Source organism: Mesoplodon mirus (genome assembly GCF_964341445.2).
Source record: "Mesoplodon mirus genome assembly, contig: HAP1_SCAFFOLD_909, whole genome shotgun sequence".
NCBI classification, from domain to species: domain Eukaryota; kingdom Metazoa; phylum Chordata; class Mammalia; order Artiodactyla; family Ziphiidae; genus Mesoplodon; species Mesoplodon mirus.
This window is the reverse complement of record NW_028295135.1, coordinates 125,205-145,861: the sequence shown is the minus strand read 5'-3', so window position 1 is coordinate 145,861 and position 20,657 is coordinate 125,205. Positions and strand designations below refer to the sequence as shown.

The 20,657-nt window shown below is 38.4% G+C and overlaps 1 pseudogene across 1 annotated transcript; it reads right to left on the bottom strand.

Annotated features, from left to right (window-relative positions):
* Window positions 1-8,117: 8,117 nt before the first annotated feature.
* Window positions 8,118-11,498, bottom strand: LOC309797710 (3-hydroxyisobutyrate dehydrogenase, mitochondrial-like; annotated as a pseudogene). Its single transcript has 2 exons — window positions 11,385-11,498; window positions 8,118-10,661 (listed from the first exon to the last, which is right to left on the bottom strand). The product of its transcript is annotated as a 3-hydroxyisobutyrate dehydrogenase, mitochondrial-like (transcript).
* Window positions 11,499-20,657: the final 9,159 nt, after the last annotated feature.

Below are 20,657 nucleotides of genomic sequence, written 5' to 3'. Positions count from 1 at the left end.
TCTACTCTTGTGATTCCAGCCACCATATATATCACAGATCTTGACCTAAAACGTACATAGCTCTCTCTCCTGAGTCTCTTACAAACTTAACTAATTGCCAACTGAACAACTCTGCCCAAATATAACATGGACACTTAAAATTAATTATGTGATGTTACTGAACGATTAATTTTACCTTCAATACTTACTTCCACTATTCATCTCTCTACATCATTTATACCACCGCTATTTGTACACTTGTCCAAGTTGGATACTGGGGGAACACTGAAGACTCTGGACTCTGACAACCCTCAGAATGGGAGAAAATAGTTGCAAACGAAGCAACTGACAAGGGATTCATCTCCAAAAAATATAAACATAAATAAATTTGTAAACTATATAAGCAACTCATGCAGATCAATATCAAAAAAAAAAACAAATACCGTATAATATCACTTATATGTGGAACCTAGAAATATGGTACAGATGAACTTATTCGCAAAGCAGAAATAGAGACCCAGATGTAGAGAAGAAACACATGGATACCAAGGCGGGGGGAAGGGGGGGATCAATTTGGAGATTTGGATTGACATATATACACCAGTATGTATAAAATAGATAACTAATGATAAACTATGGTACAGCACAGGGAACGCTACTCAATGCTCTCTGGTGACCTAAATGGTTAGAAATATTAAAAAGAGGAAATATATGTATAGGTATAACTGATTCACTTTGCTGTACAGCAGAAACTACCACAACATTGTAAAGCAACTATACTCTAATAAAAATTAATTTAAAGGAATAATAAAACTCTGGACTCTGTATAATCATCCCTCACCTTCACAATTAGTTCAGTAACCAAGTACTCTCTAACCTAAATTCCTACTATCTCTCAATATTGTCTACTTTTATTCAAGCCTCTTGCCACGACTTGGTTCTGAGCTACATTTTCTCTTATTTATGGAACATAAACCGTCTCTTAACTTTTAACAGAATAAATCTTTTAACAGAATAAATATTCATTGAGTACCTACAACACTGGTAAATAAGGACATTGTTCACATGCAGTTTACAATGTAGTAGGGGCAATGAACTATAAAATAGAACTATACCTCTCATAGGTAACTGGACAGCCAAGTTTTATAAGAACACGTAGAAAGGGAATTTAATCTCTAATGGAAGTCATGAAAAGCCAGAGATTCAATGTTTATTTGGAAACTTGTATGATGAGAGTGCATTAACCAAGGATTGAATGAGTAAAGTATGATACAAATTGATGACATTACCTGGAGAAAGTTCAGCAGTAAGAGAAGTCTAACCCTGAAGTCTACTGAGTATTGCTGAAAACTTATGGAAGAAGGAGATGCTAAGTAAGGATAGAGAAAGCAGATGAGGGTGGACTAGTAGGCAAGAGCACAGTGCTTGAAGCCTTTTCCCCAAAATTAAAGAGAAGCTATCAAAGAGCTCTAAGCCATTGAGTGAAATTTAGGTTGCAATGCAGAGAATAAACAAGACAGAAATAATACTGGAGTCAGGGAAAAAGTGAACTGGGATGTTACATCCGAGTACGAAATGTAAAAGATATGACAATGGACATAGAGAAGAATGGACATATATGTGTGTGTGTGTGTGTGTGTGTGTGTGTGTATACATATATACACACATATGTGTGTATATATATGTGTGTGTGTGTGTATATATATATATATATATATATATATATATATATACACACACACACACATACATATATATATATATAGTATAATTATGACAACTCCTAGGGATTGTTCCAGAGTTTAAGGGAGGGGAGAAGAGTAAAGAATGACTCTCAGTTTCTTGCTTGGTTAATTGGGTTAAAACAGTTTGCAATAAAAAAGATTTAGCTTAAGTCATTTAATCATTTTAAGTGCATTCTGAATCCTATACAAATAAGTTTGAGAAATTTAAGAAAATTGTGTTTCCTTAAGTTTTGCATATCTTTTGTTATTCCATGTAAATTCCCTTCTTTTTCATATGATTAAAGAAAAGTTATGGAAAAAATAAGAGAGAAATGAGAGAAAATAAGATCTTATGAAAAATTATGAATGATCTTTATCTGTTTTTGTGCTTACTGTAATTTCTTACTGTTTATCTCTCTATATACATATTCTGAGATATCTTCTCAGACCTGCTGAATCAATCTGTGAGGAGTAAGTTTAACTAATCACTCAGATGAACCTAAAATTGGTTCATCTACAGGAATAACCAACATAAGAGAGTAGTCACGGTAGTCTCAAAATTAGAGAAGACTTCCCAATTATTCCCATTATGTCCAAGAGAGAATATGAGCAGGTACTTCAAGTATCCGAACTTCGTATGATTAGATTCTGCAAAAGCATTTTAAATAGGAAAAATACATAGAAGAAAGGTTAAGACAAAACTTCCCCAGGATAAAATGGATCCCATATTTTCACCAGATGCCTTTACTCAGGAAAAAGAAATGTTAAAGAATTGTAACAGTATCCAACCTGGAAAACAAAATACAGAAATTTTCACCACTAAGCCTGAGCTCTGTACAACTCTGATTTAGTGTTTTTTCAAGCCTTACACCGCAGTCTCTATTTTTAAAATATTTATAAGTAACCCATTTTGTAGGAAAACACCTAACTTTCATCATAAGAATTATGACACTTTATACTTTTATTCCAGCCTAACTTTTATACTCTATTTTCTACCATTTGGCAACTTATACCCTACGCTCTAGTCAAAAAAATCTCATTTACAATCACTTAAACATATTGTGTTGGTTCTCAAGTCCAGGATGTTCCTTCTGCCTGGTATGCCCCTGACCTTCTCTCCACGTGGAACATTCCTACTGACATTCAAAACCTAATTCCAAACCCCCTCATTGTTGGCATCCTCTTTAATATCCCCTATTAGCAGGGTTAGTGACTCCAAGTTCTGTTTTACAAAGTTACATTTTTATGATCTATTTATTTAATAGCCTCTCCCTATTTGATTGTAATGAGTTGTTTATGCATCTCTCACACTCTCTTTTGAGTTCCTCTGGCCTTTATTTTTTCTTTTATCTCTTACCCATAAGCACAGTGCTTGCCCCATAGGACGTGCTCAACGTGTTGGCTGAGTGAAAAAAGACACCTTTTAGCTCTAATCATTTGTGAAATGTCATTTAAAATGCCATCAGATTACCCTTTGTTTCCTAACTTAATTTCTAGTACTATAGAATGTACACTCAGAACACCGTCAGTGGCCTACAGAAACAGTGTTCTCACTGGACTTCCATGCATATAGTCAACCCCCTTATAACTTTCTCTGGCATACAACTGCCAGACATGTTATTAAAAGAAAATGATGTACCAACCCCTCACCTATTGGAAAACTTCCAGAAGCTCTCCATTCCTTATTGTATCTTTTCTACTTGATTTTTCAAATACCTCTGTCTTACTTCATCTATTCAGAACTGGCTTTTCTACCTTTGCTTTCATTTTCAATTTCATTCATATCATTATCTGCACTTACCCATAGAACCTAAGCATATTTCAGTTTCTTATGCAAGTTTCCTCACTAGAGGTCAAAGGGGCAAGGACTATTGTGATAAATTATTAAATAAATAGACGATAGGACTTTGTTCTATTGGTCTGGGAAAATTACTACCTGAAACAAAAGAATTCTGGAAACTGAAGGGGTCAGACCAGTCAGCTTTGTTTACTTCAGACTCAAATCAATGTCTTGTCTTTACCTGAGCTCTGGTTACATTTAGAAAAAAGTACTGTAAATACAGTGAATGAGCAAGGCCACTATCTGAGACGTGTCTGGGTCCTTAGTATAGTAACTGAGGGAATGGTAAGCATTGGTCAATGTTTGCTGATTGATGACTCAATAGATCTGGTTAAGCCTCACCATCAGAATTCCAGATTTTTTAACAAGCTTCTCAGTCTTTTCAACCCAAAGAAAAAACTAAAGAAAACCAGATGACAAGAATTTCAAATTGTAAAATATCCCGATTGTCAAATTTAAATAGGGATATCCTGTGCAATGGAGAGGCTGGCTGGTGCCAATTTCACATTTTGTTCTCTAGTGTCTGGACGAAGCCTGCTCTGCCAGTGAGCTGACAGGTCGAGAGCACTCCAGCTTCCACAGACACCCGAGAACTTTCTATTTTTCATGGTGTTCCTACCTTACCTAAGGGAAGGACTATATTCACAATGAAAAGAGTTATGATTCATCACCAGTAGAGAGATTCTTCCACTTTCTGGGTGCCCACGTTAAAAGTCTGGTATAGTCAACACTCCCTCTAACGTAGATCATGTATTGAAATGAGAAAACTATCACCTAATATGGCCAGAGAGGTGAAGGGACTTGGCCCAGCTGAGCCCAGGAGACACCACTAATTCAAAACCTCAACCATTAACGTAGTGATTGTGATCAAGGAGACTTACAGCACCTAAGAGATTCAAAGAGCATATTAATCCACCTCTGGCAACACTGCCAGTTTAAAAGAATGATTAACCTTCTCTCCCACTTGATTCAACCTGGCTATGTATTATACCACTCTAAATGCTAGCAGACTCTATGCTTATGGCTTCCATTAGGTAGCACTTAGTATACATGAAAACTTTCTTCAAGAAGTAATTACTTTTGAAACCATAAACATTTCAGTTGGGAAAAGTGAAAAAGAAAGGAGGTGCAAGTAAAGGGAACTAGGAAAAAATAAGAAAATACCCTCAAATATAAACATGTTGATTCAAAAGATAACTTAATGGGGATTTAAATGATACTAGGTGAGCATTTATTCTGTTTCTGCTTTAAATAAAGCATTCTGTTCTATTTGTTAGGTGTTGTACTTGTTTAGTATCTAATGTCTGTTAAAAACCTCTCGAAAGAGATGTATTCATTCTGGTATCCTAAGCACCTATCTGGATGAAAAGCACAAGCAATGGGAAGTCATGGGGCATAAAGGACCTTGCAAAGGCTCTGAAATCCATCTCTTACTTATGGCCTTTGAGACTCAGCCTCCTCCTCTATGTAGTGTTCATAAAACTTAGTGGAGATAGAACACTAGGGACACAGAAGGTCAAAGGAGGTATTTACTACGACTTTCCAAATATCTTCCTTTAGGAAAACAAATATATTTTATTTGCAATGAGGCTTTCTTGTGAATTTTATTCTTCTAAAGAGGAATATTTTTAGTGAACAATTGATTCGTTTGCCTCCCTGTGCTACTTTATTGACAATACTCAGGTAGGGGTGGTTTTCCCTCAAGCAGTTACCTCCATGTGATTTGTATATCAGACCTTCCTAAAAGCATGTTTTCCTGCTCTTTCGTTCCACCCCATCCCAGCTCTACTTCAAATATTGTGATCCTCTATTAAAATGCACAGAACCCTGGGAAAATAAGGAGAAGCAAAATGTTTGTCACTGCCAGCTCTGGTATGCATATATCAGAGGCTAAATTATAACTGATGAAGACAGAAATGGGACCCGTATCTGTCTGACTTCAGAAACCAGAAGTGTAGCTACTACAAGCTGATGAATGGGAACTCAGATCAAGGCCTAGAGTGGAGAGGAGTCTTCTGATCAGAAGGGGAAAGTAAACAAAGGGCAGCGTTTAATTATTTAATAATAAGTAAGAGAATGACTAGGGTGTTTTTACAGAACAGGATATAATATTGAAATAAAATCCCCCAAAGTGACACAGAAACATAATGCAATCCTCTTAAGCTACAACCCTTCCTAAACCAAACCATACCATTCTCTTCACACAGCCTGGAAAGTCAAAAGAAAGGGGATACTGATCTGCATCACACTGGCATTAGAAGCAGATCTAGTTTTAATGAAGTATTACTTCATGGGCTGAAGTTTCCCCCCAAAAAGGGTAAGCTTTTTTCTCAAGAAACATCACTGTGTAATAATCAAGGAGCCAGGGATGGTGGTATTAATTGTTCTAAGTACAGGGATTTCTTTTGCAGAAAGAAGTACCAATCAGAAAGAGAACTGACCAATAATTACTTAACAAAACTGCTTCAGAAGTAGATTTCTAAATCTACTTTTAGACTGATAGTTAGAAAAATCTTACTAAGTTTATTCATTTAGAGGAAATCTGTGCAAGCCTCTGAAACCAAGAGGTATTGTATCAAAAGAGATAAGGTCACTAGACACTTATGTAAGAGCTACTTCTTCCTCAAATGGCCACCATTAAGAGGAGAAACTATTTGCTGTATTTTCTGACTATTACGTTACCAAAAAGTAACAATGCACCTTTAGGAAACTAGTATGAAAGAAAAACATAATAAAATTTTTTGCAGGTGACTCTTTGATCTCATAGGTGTGTGTTAATTTTCCAAAGTTGGCACTGGATCCTGCCTTTACAAAATGCTCCTTGAAATATCACATTGAAAATCTTCTCTTTTACTCCTTATTGTAAACACTGTGTACGTTTTTAAGAAGACCAATAAAAAATATGGACTATGGGGCTTCCCTGGTGGCGCAGTGGTTGAGAGTCCGCCTGCTGATGCAGGGGACACGGGTTCGTGCCCCGGTCTGGGAAGATCCCACATGCCACGGAGCAGCTGGGCCTGTGAGCCAGGGCCGCTGAGACTGTGTGTGCAGAGCCTGTGCTCCACAACGGGAGAGGCCACAGTAGTGAGAGGCCCGCGTACCGCAAAAAAAAAAAAAAAAAAAAAAAAAAATATATATATATATATATATATAGAGAGAGAGAGAGAGAGAGGGAGAGAGAGAGAGAGAGAGAGACTATGAAATTATTTTTCCAATAGTGAAATTGTGGAGAATACATCTTGCATTTCTACTGTATTCCCGCAAAAAGAGGAAGTTCTTTTCCACAAAGACTCTCATCAATGTTAACTCTGGGAGAGAAGTATTTGTAGTTGTCTCATGCTTTGTGGTGAGAGACTCGCACTTTTTCCCCTGTCTCTATTGTGGGAAACAGGGCACACTTTGGGCTGGGAATTCATGCTGTGGTCGGAAAAGAAAGAAACGAAAAATACCCTCATTAACACTGCTCTTTAACAAGTTCAGCAAATGGGCTTCAGGCGTTCTAAACAGCAGCAATTAAAAAATAACTTTAGATTTCATACATTTCTTCCAGTAGGATGAAAAGCTGAGGTATGTTAACTTTAATTTTATGGTTTGCGTGAATACCGAGTTCGATTACTCCCTGTCAAAGCAGAAATCAGCCTCTTACAGGGAATAAGTGCTAATTAAGCAAAACAGAGTAAGCATGTTATATGAAGTATATTTGATTCTTTCCTGTGCACTTTGGCTGCACAAGCTCTAACCACAGTTTCCGGAGGGACCATCAGTGCTCCCTAAGAATGCCAATGCAGTGTTCCGTCCAGTTAGTGGGGTGCAGAGACCAGTCAGAATGCTGATGCTTTCCACAAAGGAGATGGGGCTAGGGAGGCAAATGCAATCAGGGAGTATTAGCTCTGTCTTGTGTGCCTGCTACAAAACCGTGTCCTCTCAAGACTGCTCTATCCCTTCTTTGCTTTATTCGTGTATGTGTAAGTTTGTATATGTAAGCTTTACAAGTCTCTCCTAAGAGAAAACTGAAAATGCCCAGGAAAAAGACAAAACTGCTTCAACAGAGAAAGGTCTCTCTGTTCCAGTTGAAGAGGATATAGAGTTAATAACAGGAAATATCCATCCCCTGAAACTCTATGAAACATGGATGCTTCCACAATTTACTCAAGGTCTCACTGACCAGGCTATAAGTAATTTTAATTATTATTTCTTATGGTTATGGTTGATAAAAAGTCTCAGTGGTATGCTAAAAATCTTTAACACTTGTTGACCTTTTTTCTTGATAGCTTTCCTCCTGCCAGGCTCCAGCCAACAGTAGCAGTAACAGATATCCAGATCTTAAGAGGATAGAAGTATAATGGTGCACTGAATATGGAAAGGAAGAACCAGTAATGGTTCCTATACATTCATAACGCGAATCAGCATCAAACTAAGCTTCCCCAAGAAGAAGCTGACAGCAAATAGTTCCTCCTCTTAATGAACTGAGGAAACAACTTTGAAGTTATCCGTAGCCACCGCTTCTGAAGCAACCAGTAGCTTTGCAACTATTAGTTTACTTGTATTAGGTTAATTTATATTAGAGTTTATTTAATGCAATTGCTCACAAATTTTAAACCATTTTGTAGAGTAGTGTTCTGTATCTGTTTAAATGAAATGCTTTCCTAAGCTCAAAATCAGTGTTTTTATGTTGTGTAAATTATGAAATTACTGTGAAATATCTGGTAAACTTGATAGGAAACCCCAGATGTCAGCACTTTGCTGGGCAGGAGTTAAAGTGGCCCACACCATTAGCCCTCATCAGGAGCAGTAGCAGTGGGCTAAGTCATAAGGGCACGCCCGTCCATTACACTCACCCAGGATACTGTGAGTGAGAAACAAAGGGCAGTCAGACAGGGACCTCTATGCTCAGATTCCACTGCCAAGAAATGGCCTAAGTCAGCTCTTGTTGTTGAAGAAAATAACCCTTTAGGAATCAGACTGAATCCTATTTTAAGTTTTAGAGGAAGAAGGATACTATTTAAACATTGATGAAATGTGCCTCTCTTTTTATATCAGCATAGAAATTTATTTGAATTCAAAAGAATATGGTTATATTTAGCATAGTGTAATAATTATCTAAAGCACATATCATCGTTGGCTCTGAAACAGTTCTAAAGATGTCATTCTTTTGAAGTCAAAAAATATGCAGTAAAAATGGACAAGGAAGCAAAAATATGAAAAAAACAAGTTTGCTGAGTATGGGAAGTTGTTACAAGAGGGGCACAACAAGATAATGTAACAGAGTCCAAATTACATAACATGCAGCAAGGAGTTCTCTTGCTTTAACAACTCCTAGAAATTAAACCAGTAATCTCAATGCAAGAATATCACCACTGGGTTATTTAACAGGACAAATTTTCTGAGGGACACAGGTAGTAATTCACTCTACTTCCCCTTTCTCTAATATCTTTTCTCACACCAATTTCTTTTCTTTCCTCGAGGATAGATTTTATCCTGTTGAAAACAATTTTAGTTTTATTTGTAAAGTGGAGTAAATAATATCCTGAGTGAAGTAGGCAGAGTTTTAGCTGAAGATGCTCAGGAATCAAACTTTTGAAAAAGGCCAATCAGCTAGCTAGCTAGCAGTTACCATCAGTGGCTTGCAGAAAAAAAAATTACAGATGATATGTTTGCTAAATAGATAAAAAGAATAAGCAGTTTAGAATGGGCGAAAAATCCCAGGATCTACTGTGACCTAGACCAGAGGTGCCTAAACTTTTTGGAACCAGGGACCGGTTTCCTGGAAGCAAATTTTTCCAGGGAGGGGGGGCGGGGTGTGTGAGGTTCAGGCGGTAATGTGAGCCATAGGGAGCAGCAGATGAAGCTTAGTTGGCTTGCTTGCGACTCACCTCCTGCTGTGCAGCCCGGTTCCTAAGAGGCTGTGGACTGGTACCCGTCCAAGGCCAAGGGGTTGGGAACCCCTGACCTACACACTCAAAAGCAGACAGTTGACCTTTGATTAAGCCCATTTTCCTGTGGAGTGAGCCATAAGGGGCTCCAAGACACAGTTTGGTTTCAATGTTTCAGTGTTCACAGCCAGAGGGCAAACTCAGAATGTCTCCTCCTCTTGCAAAAACTGGACCACGGATGAGAAGTCTTTTTTTTTTGAGTAGCCCTTCACGCACAACATCCCTGCAGATCTGATGGGCTTGACTGCCCAGAAGGACTGGGCTCTTCGTGCTGGTAGCAGAGTCTCATGCTAATCCCAGATCCTTAGCCATTATAGTGTTGCTCCGAATCCGCCCTGATAGTAATTAGCCGAGGGAACTCCATCCATCACCCCAGGTACAGGATTATAAGTGTCACTTGACCAACATTGTCCTGAGCTCGTATTTAGGATTTTAGCCAAGAGTTTTGGGTCAAGCCCTAACCTGAGTCCCAGATTCATAGCTTCAGCAGTTCCAATCCTACTAATAGCTAACAGCAAGTTTGTGCAGATCTTCGAAGCCTGGCCAGTCCCAACAGCTCCACGATGCACCACATGGGAGCCCATGCACCACAGCAGCTCAACCCCTCCCATCCTAAGTGTGAGGTTGCCAGATCGAGCCATTCCCACACTACCAGAAACAGGGGCATCCGTGAAAACCGCTCCCATTTTCTCAACTTCTTTGGCCAATTCTCCGAAAACCATAGGATCAACAGTACTGGAATCTATTAATGGTGAGTCTTTCTTCACTTTTTTTTTGAATTCCATTTGCTCCACAATAAGCTTCTAGTGCATTGATGCATTGTAATAATTCTGTCACCTTTTTCGGCTACATCCCCTGCAGAAGACACTACAGGGTTCATCTGCATCTAGAAGCTCTTTGCATGAATCAGGGAACACATCAACAACGGTGAGTGGCTAGCCATGTTTCATGAGCTCTTTTGCCACTGGACTCCCCACGTTGCCTACTCCAATGAATCCAACTGGAGTCTTGGAAGCTACTGACCTAGAACACAGCGCTGCAAGGCTGGCCACCACTGGCTGCTGCAGACGACTCCCTGCACCAGAGGCCGGAGGTGGCTCCACGGAGACGGAAGGAGGCTGCCACGCTGCCCGCGCCCCTCCTTCTCACGGTGACCTCCTCGACTCCCGGCTCACCCACTGGCTGCTATAGGGTGCGTGATGCGGAGGGCCGGCTCGGCTGTGGCGATTCTTAATACCTCTTTGGTACTAGGTTACACATACAGTTTCACCTAGTGAGCGACTTAACAGAAGGAATTTTTTTCTACGGCATTTTTGTGGCACAGCAGATAGAAGCGAGGTCACTATTTCTTTGAAAAACTGAATTAAAAATTTATAGAAAGTCATGATTCATTCTACAAATATGCTGAGTCAAAGAAACGTGAAAATTGATGCGATGGAGGAAGAGCGCTAGACTTCCCTGGTGCTCAACTGGCGCCTTTCTTCTGGTGTCAGAACATGGTTGTGTAACTCCTTTAATCCCAGTGGATTTTCCAAAAATTCCAGAATCTTCAGATTTTGGTAGCCCCTGTTTACTGCCTTTGCCCCCCTATGCCAAATCCCACCCCACCCCGCACACATTTATTTTTTACCAGTTGTCCTCCGGGGTGTTTTTCTTTATATAGTTATTGCAGCAGTTTGTTAGACTACTGACCCCCAGTGCAAATGCCCCTCCCCCCGTTTTCTCACCCTGTGTAGTTTTGTTCCACCTTGACCTGGGCTTGGTCACGTGACTTGCTTTGGCCCAATGGCATATCAAGAGCTGAAGCTTGGAGAGTACTCGTGCTTTAGGGCTTGTCCTCATGGAAACCTGACATGTTAGGAAGCCTGGCTAACCTAGTGGAGACTAGGCACAGGCCACAGCCAGCACCAATGGCCAGACATGTGAAAGCAACCAGCCCCAGTCCAGCAACCAGATGATGGCAGCCTCAGTAGTCACCTCAGGTGAAAGCAAGATAGATCCACCCAGGAGATCCCAGCCCATTCCGCTGATTCACAAATTGTGAGGAGATAAAGTGCCTGCTGTTTTAAACCACCAAGCTTAGGAGTAGTTCATCACACAGGAAGAGATATAACTATCTTTACTGTTAGATTATCTTCCCATTTTATACCATGTTTCCCCTCAAACGACTGTTCCTTTATCCAAGATTCTAGAAAAGAAATAACAACTGATGAGGCTGATAGAGCCTTAACATTTTTTATAAGTTTTGTAAACTTTTAAAATAACTGTTAATAAAATCAATATTTATTTGATCACAAAATTATTTTCTTCAGTTGCCTTAAGAAGTAATGCAGAATTGTACTAAGTTTATACATTTGGAGGCTCTAAAAATGTGTTATTCCTTGGATTCAAGTCCTAGTGTACTTTATGTGGGCATTCACGTTTGCAAAATGATTCCAGGAAAGTTGCGATTTCATTTTACAACTTTGGCCTAAGGAGTCTTATGATATTTTACCTGAGAAAAGGAACACATTAATTCCACTTTCAGCTATTAAACCCATGGCTTCCTGTATTTTCTAAATTCCCTATCAGTGAAGAAGACTATGTATAGCGTACAAGACCGTCATGATTAGGAGGAAGGTAGTACAGAAAGAGCCCATCAAATTAGGCATTGCCCAGTCACGTCAGTATACTAACGTGGTGAGCCACAGGCAGCTTGAAGCCTGGAAAAAAAGACAGATACAGTGTAATGATTATCCTAAGGATCCGGATAATGATTCCCATGATTTTGTTTTAAATATTAATGGCAGAGGATTCTGGGGAAATGGTGGTGGCTACAGAGAAGATTTTTATCCCTGAATATGCCACCCCTCCCCTAAATACACAACCCCCCACCCCCACAAAGAAGAAAGAAAAGCATCTAGGATAACAAGATCAAAAACCCACAGACAACATCTACAACAAGGTGTCCACATGAACTGCAACATACAGCCAGGTAGGAACAAATCAACAACAGGAAAAAGACCTACATATGTGTATCCCAAGGTGTGTGGGAGGAAGACGAGGGAAGGACTCTCTCTCTCTTTCAGGAGAGCCAAAGGTTACTATGGTTCACGAACTCACTGAGATTGAAAAACTCACTGAGAACAGGGGCAGAAACCGGGAGTGAATGTTGCAGGCTCCACTTTGCAGCTGAGTGCAAGAACTTTGAAATGTTCTGAGGATGCCAAGTGTTCTGGGGTCTGTGAAACCTTGACACCTATCAAACCAAAGCACCATCCCAGAACAAATCCCCATACTCAACAAGGACAGGAAAGAGGAGGCCTGGGTAAATGGGCATAGGAGGGCCGAGGAGGAAGATTTTAGAAATTTTAAGGTCATTTTTTAAAATTATGTTGTGGGGCTTCCCTGGTGGCGCAGTGGTTGAGAGTCCGCCTGCCGGGACACAGGTTCGTGCCCCGGTCTGGGAAGATCCCACATGCCGCGGAGCGGCTGGGTCCGTGCACCATGGCCGCTGAGCCTGCGCATCCGGAGCCTGTGATCCGCAACGGGAGAGGCCACAGCAGTGAGAAGCCCGCGTACTGCAAAAAATAAATAAATCAATAAAATTATGTTGTGAAAATAATAGAAGATAGTGAGCCCTGGAGTTCTGAAGCTAGAAATTATATTCTGATCTATGTTTCCCTCCTAAAGTGGAAACTTATTTCATTTAAAAATGAGTGACAGAAGGGTATTCCATTCACATCCTGTAGAAAATCAGTGAGAAAAAAAAAGAAAAAAGAAGGGTGAAAAGAAAGTTCCAGCAAATCCTGAAAACGTCACAGAAAGACACGTCCACAGAACAAATGAAATTTATTGCCTGATACTGCGGAAAAAGTAAAAGAAATTTTCAAAGGAATAGAAACTGGTTTTAAGAAAAACATAAAAGAAATTAGAAAAATTCAGAAATGAAGTGATTGGAGAATAGCAAGATTTGAAAAGGTGAAAAATTCAGTAAGTAATTTGTTTTAAAAAAATCATGTCTCGAGAGAAGGTTAAACTAGAAGGAACACAAGTTTGAATAAACACAGTGGATAATGTCTCCTTGGAGAAACAGCTGATTTCAAATCCAGCATAAGAAACGAACAAGATGTTCCTGTTACATCTTGTCATATAAGAGAGCTGGGAAGACTTCAAAGACTACTGTGGTTGTGTGGAAAGGACTCAGGAGCCAACTTGAACAGGATCCGTGAACCTAAGAGGGGACAATCTCTGCATCGATATTTATAACAACCTCACTGAAAACAACAACAAAGAAAGAAAATACCTCATTAGTTATCTTTGGAAGAGTCAACCTTTCTCTCTCTTGTTTTTTCTTTTTTTGTAAAACTGGTAAATAAAATAAAAGAAACATTTATTCTTCCTTTCCTAATTAAACTGTAACTCAGGGCAACCAAGTAGTTGATGAAATAATGTTCTAGCTAGTAAATGAATAATCATCTAGTTAGTAGAATATCACCATTTGGTACCCTTAATAAATTAATGGATCTAGACATTGATCATTAATGGCTGCAACGTCACAGTAAGACAGACACTTGATAGTTCCTTTTGGAATTCATCAATATTATCTATGAAGTAAACTTGACAAAAAAATCACACCTGAATTATGTCAGTGCTCTAGATCTATCTACCAACTGACAGTAAATACATGGGCCAAAGGAGCATGATAAATATATAAGCAGAAAGGGGATGCAATCAGCATAATCCAGACAATCAGCATAATCCAGACAGTTGGGAACCCTACTGGATGAATGCTTTGAATTCAAGGACAAATACTTGCAAGAAAAATGAGCAAATTGAGTTCTTTTAAACCTATACTTTAAAAGAAATTGTGTTTGGATCAGCAATCAAATAAATAATGGTTATTAAAATAAAAATACATTTATAGGACAATCAAGGAAACATGAACTGACTGGCTATTTGTTGATATTAAGGAATCATTATTATTTGCGGATGTGTGATAATGACATAGTTGAGCTTAAAAAGGGCAGTTCTTGCATTTTAGAAATATGGATACTGACGTTTTCACTGAGAAAAAGAAATCTGGGATTTGCTTTAAAATTGCTGGGGATGATGGTGGTAGTAGTAAGAGAGGGTGTAGAGAAAATCTATTGGCCTGAAATGGACATTTGATGAGAACAATGGATGAAAGTTTCTACTTCTTTCTCTTTATTTCTGTAGATGTTTGAAATTTTCCATACTAAAACATGTTTTATAAATGTAGATGGCTTGCAATGTGCTCTTCTGAGCTCTCAGAAGGCAAAAAGCCATTCTTAAATTAGGAGCTTTCTTCTCTAGCCAAGAATTCTAATGATAATTTTGTCCCAACTGGCCAGTGCACTCAGATTGCTCTGAGATCTGTTGGTGGAAAAAAAATCAGCACAAACAATAAAGAGGCTCTTCAGTCTTAGAAGAAAACAACAAAGAGTAAAGGCTGCTGCTAGGTCTGGGGCAATAGTGTAGTTACCAGTATAAGACAAAATATTAGTTTCTTCCAAAATCCACTTGCTACTACTGTGTATACTTTTGCAGCAAAGTATCTTTTCTACGTTGTCAGCATTAAAGTAAATTTACTATTTAGGTAGCATTTAAATTATCATATACTCAAAGCCTAGGCTGAAATGACATTAAATCTTATTTGGGCCATTGCAGTGTATTCTCCAGTCTTACTTGCTTTGTCTATAACTGTCGTAAAAAGGTGTGAGGAGATCTGCCAATATTAATGCCAGGATTCAAAATGAGTTCTTTGTAGCTTGCTTCCTTCAGGATCTTCTGCCCTCAGACCCATGTATTTACTTAATGCCTCAGATTATTGTATATGTCACATCTTTCCAACTAGAAGACAAGCTCCTTTAAGGGCAGTGACTAGTCTCATCAACATCGAATTTACTCCAACACCAGTGCTTTCAAATTGTGTGTTGCTTAGTATACGTCTGACCGTAAGAAGTTATAGAAACAATTCTACTCTAACTAAATAATAATGATACTGCTGCTACTATTTCTACTACTACTGCTAATAAAATGTATGAAATAGAGTATAAATGGGAAAATAAAGATCACACTGGAAATCCCAGACTATAAAATGAATGATCCCAAAGCCACTGGCCAATCCATCGACTGTAAACAGTTACTTGTGAATTGGTCAACATTTAAATGCGTAATTGAGAGAAGGGTTAAAACAAATTTTATTACCAAAAAACACAATTTTTATACCTACAATTTTTGAGCTCAACTAACCTGTAGTTTTAACAGAAATAGAGGAGATTCAAAGTATTCATTCAGTTTCCTAAGTGATCCATTCCCTATCTTTCCTTATGAAACAATCAGTTACAACTCTAATAATTTGTCAAGGATTCACCAATCTCTACTTCCTTTATTTTCCAAGGTTTGGTATCATTACAAAATCAAGTCCTTTGGCAGAATTTAATAGTTTCAAAATCCCTCATCAATATTATTCACTGGGATAAAATAATATGAAAATTTAACAAACACTGACTATGTGCTGAGAAATGATCCTTCAGTGATTCACTCAAGGTGGAGACTAGTATTCAGGCTGCACCTGAGGTAGAACTTGAATTCCAAAGTGGACCTTTAAACCACAGCTCATCTTCTCTTTTTAAAACCATCAGAAAGAAGAAGCCTGTTGCCTGACCTTTGAGATTCTGCAAAGAGACCATATTTAAGTCTTTTGTCCCTTTTAACTTCCCTAGTCCCCTTCTCTACTTTCAGAATAGTGATTCCCAGATAAGTACAATGAGTTCAAACAGTGTGGTTAAAGGGGTAATTAGTCTGCTCTGCAGCCAAGTTACTCACAGAATAAAAAAGTTGGCTTTCACAGTTGTTACCTTCTTCCTGGGCTTTGTTTAGAGGGGTCTCAGCTCAAGCAAGCAACCTGTCGGCAGCCTGAAATAACTCTGTGGAAATCTAATGGCATATATGTAAAATATGTCTATGAAACCTTTTATTCAATCTTAGGTGCATAATTTTACTACTTCTTTAGGCCTGGAAAAGGATATTCAGCTACAAAAGGACAGAAAAGAAAATGTGTATAATACCTCATGCCCTCCTCACACCCTAGAACCTTATTTTTACCCCTGTTTCATCAGAAAATGATGTATACTGTAAGAAACATTTTTAAAATTAGTTGATCAAATATTTAAGTGCACTAAGTCTCTGTATTTATTAAAGCAAATATAGTTACCTTTCTGTCCCTTTCTAAAAGAAAGCAAAAGATACAGTTCTTTTTTCTTAAGACTCAGGGTTTATGGATATTAATTATTACACTATATTGACACCCAGACATGTTTATAGGAGGCTTTTGAGACATACAGAGCTATTTATTCCCATACCAAATGGCACTTCTTTTTCCTCTGCCTTCTGCTTGTATTTTTTCTGTTGCGATTATATCCTACTGAGGCTGCTACATGTCTTTGTTTGAGTTGAGGTTCTAAAGGTAAGACTGTATAGTCTCCTTTTTACAGAATAATAATGGGTTTTATGACTGTTTGCCTTCAGAAGGCTCTTTTTCCACTCATTCTCATTTCATATCTATGGTGAGGTGTCGAAAACAGATGAGTTAGTTCTGAACTGGTGATATATAAATCAATTATTATTTGATTCATATTCAAAGCAGCTCCTCCTAAAATAGCGGCCTTCCTGCCTGTGGGATGTAGTCTAACCTACTGCCTGGATCTACACCCACCAACATCCATATTTTGTCTATTGTTACCTTGGACACTTGTAGGAACTGAGTGAGTTTCTGTTTCTATAGTGTCCATTGACAGACAAATGAATAAAGGAAATATGGCACATATGTAGAATGGAATGTTATTCAGCCTTAAAAAATAAGGGAATCTTGCCATTTGCAACAACTTGGATGAACCTTGAGGGCATTATGCTAAGTGAAATACGTCAGAGAGAGAAAGACAAACACTGCATAATCTCACTTTTACGTGTAATCTAAAAACGCTGCTCTCACAGAAACCGAGTAGAATGGTGGCCGTCAAGGGCTGGGGAGTGGAGGAAATGGGGAGTTGTTGGTCAAAGGGTATAACCTTCCAGTTATAAGATGAATAAATCCTGGGAGTCTGATGTACAGCATGGTGACTATAGTTAACAACACTCTATTGCATACTCAAAAGTTTCCGAGATAGTAGATCTTACATGTTCTCATCTCACACACACACACACACACACACACACACACACACACACACACAAGGTAATTAATTGTGTAAGGTCATAGATGTGTTAACTAACCTTATTGTGGTAATCACTTTGCAATATATACATGTATCACATTATGATGTTGTACACCTTCAACTTATACAGTGTTATATGTCAATTACATCTCAGTAAAACTGGAAAGAAGAAAAAGATTCACATGGAGAAGGGTGAGGCTGGTAGAAAAAAGCCACTGCCTTGAGCAGTACCGAGGTGGGCGGAAAGCCATGGGCCTCTATTAGCACTGCTGGGTAGGTTCTGTTCCCACATGTGGGAAGGGGGTAGGACAGCACAGCTGTGATCCTTATTGCAGACCCTAGGCAGCCTCAGGCAACTTTTCAAAGTTAGTTGCTGAAAACCAATAAATGAAATTATAAGGAAGAATTACATAAATGCCTTTATTCTACTTCTGGTCCTCTTGGCAACTTTTTCCATCTAAAAGCTGCACCCTGCAGTTCTCAAAGCAGGAACATTAACATGGATCAGAAGTTTCCAAACTTTTCATCATCAACCCCTACACCAAAAGAAAAGTTGAAATTTTATGACCCCTAGTATATGAAGTACCTTGTGTGTTTTTAACATTTATCAAGAGAACATTTAACAGTTACCTACTATGTGCCAAGAGAAAATAAAAATAAGACACAGACTTTCAATGCAGACTTTGTTCCGGTATTATTCTTCGTTTCCGGTATTATTCTTCGTTCTGACTTCAGTATAAGAACTATTGAGCTATTTGCTGTCCCAATAAGGGGATAAGCAGACGATTACAGAATCCTGTGATCTCTTCCCAAGTTTGCAACTATAGGGTTGGTCCTAGAATTGCTCAATAACTTTGTATTTTGATTTAAGGGGAAACTAAAAGAACTTCCTGTCCCAAAGTAACTCTGCTTTGTGGAGACTGGAGGTGCCCTGCAATTGACTCAAGATACTGTTTATTTGTTTAAACAGTTCAATGAGTAGTTTCTATTTAACAAGTGAGCACAAATCTTCACAACAGTACCTACCCCATGACATAGCTCAGACGAAAACTCTGAGGGAAAGGAAAACTATATGGGCAAAAAGTCCAGGTTCCATCCACTGTACATGGGATATTGATAGGCTTGTAAAACTTACAGGGGTACCTGGAGGTACCCAGGAGCCCTGGGTATTTAGTATACAGATCAGCAAAGGATGGTGGAAAATAAGACGACACCAGGTCAGGGGACAAATTAAGCAGGTGAAGCTGGTCCTTTATACTCTTTTCCCTTCTGATACACCACTGCTCTGTCATGTCCAGAATATGTTCTGTATCCTCAGTAGACCTACACACACACACACACACACACACACGTGTAGCACACAAACATGCACGCATGCATGCATGTACACATACATGGACTTCCCAGTCTTCTCAGTTAAAATTCAGCTTGTAGTAACTAAAGAAAATTTATAATGCTCTATATTTTATAGATTTTAAAAATACTTGCACTTTAAGAGAAAACTTTTCATGTCTGAAAATCCCTTCTCACGAAGGAAGTTATTTCTGATATTGGAGGTTGACAGTTTCACAGAGAAAACTTCAGGAGCACAGAGATATGCCTGACCCTCTCCACACGCACCATCTGGGGAGAATTCACCAACACAGAGGCTCAACCCCTCTGCTAAGTCAAAATCAAGTATCCCAACATCATTATTTCACAGAGAATACCCTACCTCATGTTAGGCATTCATATGTATTTTATTTGTTGAAGAGAGGAAGAAGATATAAAGGAGGGAATCATCCGAAATTACAGAGGACAGCATTTAAGTCAATATAGATATTTAAAATTAAGGTAAAATTAAATGATAATTTGAAATTATATGTGGAGTTTTATTTACTAAAGAATATTTTGGAAAGTTCAACTCCTATTTTCACTTATGTTTTCAGAGAAGGTATTTGGTCCAAATGAAGAATACCTTCAATTATTGTTCTTTTATTGCAAGCAAAAAAGGATTTATACTTCTTTTCATGAAATATGGTTGTTTGACAACAGAAGGATAAATATTTTATATTTTTAGAAACAACAGTCAGGCTACTGATATTCTTAATTAGTTTTAATAAATCTGAATGCTTCTTATCATCTACTCTTTAGCTTGTACCTGAGGAGTTGAATACCTCCGGGAAGATACGTGCTCCAGACCCGTAAATATGCAGTTCACAGAGCCCACCACCAGAGGGCAATAAAGAAGTCAAATCTTGAAACCATGGAGTGAAAATAGTGGGAGTTTAAATAAAAGCAACATTTCACAGTATGCTTTTCTGACCAACGTTATATCTAATAACTTAATGGATTGTATGTACATGGATTCTGAAAAGTCAGCAGCACACTTCACTGGTCAATTTCTATGATAAGGGGAACGTAATTGGAGTGTAGAAAAACAGTATACTTACATCTTAAAATTCCACCCCTACAGAATCTACTACTCACTATTGAAAAAATGGTAAGAAGAATAGCTTTCTGTGTCTCAGTCACCAGTTAACATTTTCAAGAGTAGAATTTATCTTCCTATGATGCTCAAATACACAGGAAAAATGCATATCTAGGACAATGGATAAACTCTATATGACATGTGAAAATAATTATTCAAATGGAAAAAGTAAAAGATCTACAAGGAACAGTTTTATATGCATTAGTGTGGATATATACATAAAGAGGCTCTAAGAAACATAAAAATCACTTCCAGGAAGTAATTTTAGGTAGAAGAGAATTAACATGGATGAGGAAGAAAAGAGAGTTGGTTTTAAGATAGTTTCATTTACTTGTTTTTTTGTGTGTTTATTTATTTGTTTTATTTATTTGGTCTTTGGAATATAAGGAAACAGTGGCTTTCACATCCGTATCCCAGTGGAACAAAGGGACCGAGGTCTATACTGGAGCCCAGCCATTGTTTGACTACCTTGTAATAATACTGGTGAAATAC